This window comes from Pteropus vampyrus, unplaced genomic scaffold, assembly GCF_000151845.1.
Source record: "Pteropus vampyrus isolate Shadow unplaced genomic scaffold, Pvam_2.0 Scaffold97, whole genome shotgun sequence".
Taxonomy (NCBI): Eukaryota; Metazoa; Chordata; class Mammalia; order Chiroptera; family Pteropodidae; genus Pteropus; species Pteropus vampyrus.
In genome coordinates, this window is record NW_011888878.1 from 1501852 (window position 1) to 1505072 (window position 3221).

Genomic DNA, 3221 nt, shown 5'->3' on the forward strand with positions numbered 1-3221 from the left:
GAGTGATTTTCAAGTATGGTTTCCCTAGTTCTTTATACAAAAAAAGACTTTCCCAAACACAATATGCTCTTGGATGAAATTATTACCTTCATTAGATTCTAATGCATTGTGCTTTATTATTCTTTTCTAGAAGTCAAGAAATTCTGGGCTGTATTTTTCCTCTGATATAGAAATATTTTTGTTTCCTGTTGAAGGAGTATTCTGTGGTACAAAAGTAAAGTGCTTATTATATATATATATATATATATATATATATAGATTCTGTCTTATGGTTTTCAGGTCTTCTATGTGCTCACTAACATTTTGTCCCCTTGATTTATTTAGATCTGAGCAAAGTGTGCTAAAGTTTCCTATTTTTGTTATGTCTGTTTTTCCTTTTACCTCCTATCGTTTCTGCTCTATGAAAGCTGTACTGCTATTTGGTGAACAGATATTAATATCTTCACTGTAAATGGTAGCTTTTAGCATTATAGAATGTCCTATTTTGTATTGTTTAAATCTTCTTGGCCTAAATTCTACCTTGTTTTAGATCAAGATCATGGCCCCTGCTTTCTTCTTACTTGCCTTTACTTGCTATATTTTTCTTCATGCTTTCATCTTTAGCTTTTTCAATTCATTTTATTTTAGGTATCTTTTGCATACAGCATAAAGTTGAATTTTGCTATCTTAGTCAATCTGAAAATCTTTTTCTTATATAATGTAAGTTAAGTCCATTAACATGTATTGATATGACTAATATGGTTGATGTTAGTTCTATGACAAAGCATTATGTTTTATAAGTGTCTATGAATATATATACATATATGATATATATGTGAATATATATACACATATATGATATATATGTGACTATACATATACATATATGATATATGTGAATATATATATGTGTGTGTATATATATATATATACATATATATATTATCATATTAACTGTTTGCTTTGCTATCTTTTTTCTTATCACTCCCTTTGCTATTTGGGAACATTTAGACTCTTTTTCTAATGGGTGTTAACTTTGTACTAATATTTGCCTGTAATACTTTTAGTCACAACTTTGTTCTGAAACTATTAGTGTCTTTCTATTAACAATTAATGTCAGTAAATAACTGCTTCTCTTCTTCTTTCCTCATTAGTATAATTTTAGTGTTGATGTTTGTTGAACTAACTATACTTAAGCTTCAAGTTCTTCATTTATTAGTTTAAGTATCTTTTCACTGCTGATACCAGTAAGAAGATCAGCAAGTTTATTCTACTTTCCTTTTATTCTACTCCTCCTCTCTTTTTATAATTGATTGCATTATTTCTCCAACATCAGAGTCTATAGTACTGTATTTTGCCATTTTTATCTCCATATTTTAGACTTTAAATGCTTACTGCGATTTCCCCAAGACCTCATAAAGAAGCTTCTTCACATACTATGTCTTTCTGAAGTTCTTTCTTTAGTAGATTCCTCAGGAAAGTTTTATTGAAATAATAGTCTTTCAAGTATTTCATGTTCATAACTCTTTATAGCTTTCATACCAAAAGGATGTCTGGCTGGATATAAAACCTTGGCTCACACTTTCTTTTCTTGAGTACTTTAACAACCTCATTTCATTGTTTTGTAGCTAAAAATGCTGTTGCTAAAAAATTTTATGCTACTCACATTTTCTTTCTCTTATTTGTTACTTGATTTATATGTGTGGGTTTGTAGTGGTGGTAGAGGGTGTCTGAATTTCCTAAGGCAAAGTTTCCTTAAATTCTAATAGTTTTTGTAGGCTATATCTTGGGATTGATTGTTCTGGTTTCATGTACACAGAGAGTATAAACGCTTTGTAGGATAAATTCTTGTTTTTCCCAAAAGTTGTACTGAACTGTGGTTTTACTTCTGAATATATATTTTTTTCCAATTCATTCTGGTATTTGTCAATTTTCCCTTCACACATTCCTATCATCTAGCCATATAACTGCTGAGATTTTGAATTTAAAAAATTTTTTTAAATAAATTTATTTAAATTAGTTTCGAGCATATAGTACATTGGTTAGACATCTATAATGTTCATAAAATGATCTCCCCAATTGCTCCTTCCTCCCCTAACCCTCCACTTAGCCATCATATTAATGCTAACTGCATTCTTTCTGCCATGCTTCCCATGACCAACTATCAACTACTAATTTATACTTCTTTAATCCTACACCCATTCTTTCAGCTTCCCAACCCCCCTCCTCTCTGTCCATCACCAAATTGTCCACTATATTTGTGAGTTTGTTTTTGATTAGTTTGTTCTTTTTGTTCCTTAGATACCTCATTTAAGTGAAATCATATGCTATTTGTCTTTCTCTATCTGACTTATTTCACTCAGCATAATGACCTCTAGATCCATCCATGTCATTGCAAATGGTAGGATTTCAATTTTTTTAATGGCTGAGTAATATTCCATTGTATATATGAACCATAACTTCTTTATCCAATTGTCTATTGATTGGAGTGCATAGATCTTTACGAATTATTGTTTTGGTTTTCTTTGGATAAATACTCAGAAGTGCAATTGCTGGGTCAAAAGGTATATCCATTTTTAATTTTTTGAGGAACCTCCATACTGTTTTCCATAGCGGCTGTACCAATTTGCAATCCTACCAACAATGTATGAGGGTTTCCTTTTCTCTGCTTCTCGCCAACACTTGCTGGTTTTTCATTTATTGATGATAGCCATTTTGACAGGTATGAGATGATATTTCATTGTGGTTTGCATTTCTCTGATGATTAGCGACCTTGAGCATCTTTTCATATGTCTGTTAGCCATCTGAATTTTCTCTTTGGAGAAGTATCCGTTCAGGTCTTCCGCTCATTTTTTAATTGGATTGTTTGTTTGTTTGTTTGTTGTTGAGTTGTGTAAATTTTTTATAAATTTTAAATATTAACCCCTTATCAGATGTATCATTAGTGAATAGCCATGGCAATCTTGAGAAAGAAGAATAAAGTTGGAGGTATCACATTACCTAATATCAAACTATACTACAAGGCTACAGTAATCAAAACAGCATGGTACTGGCATAAAAACAGATACATTGATCAATGGAACAGAATAGAGAGCCTAGAAATAAATCCACACCTATACACTCACTTAATATATGACAAAGGAGGTAAGAATATACAATGAGGTAAGGATAGTCTCTTCAATAAATGCTGTTGGGAAAATTGGACAGATACATGCAAAAAAAAAAAAAAAAGAAGAAGTTGG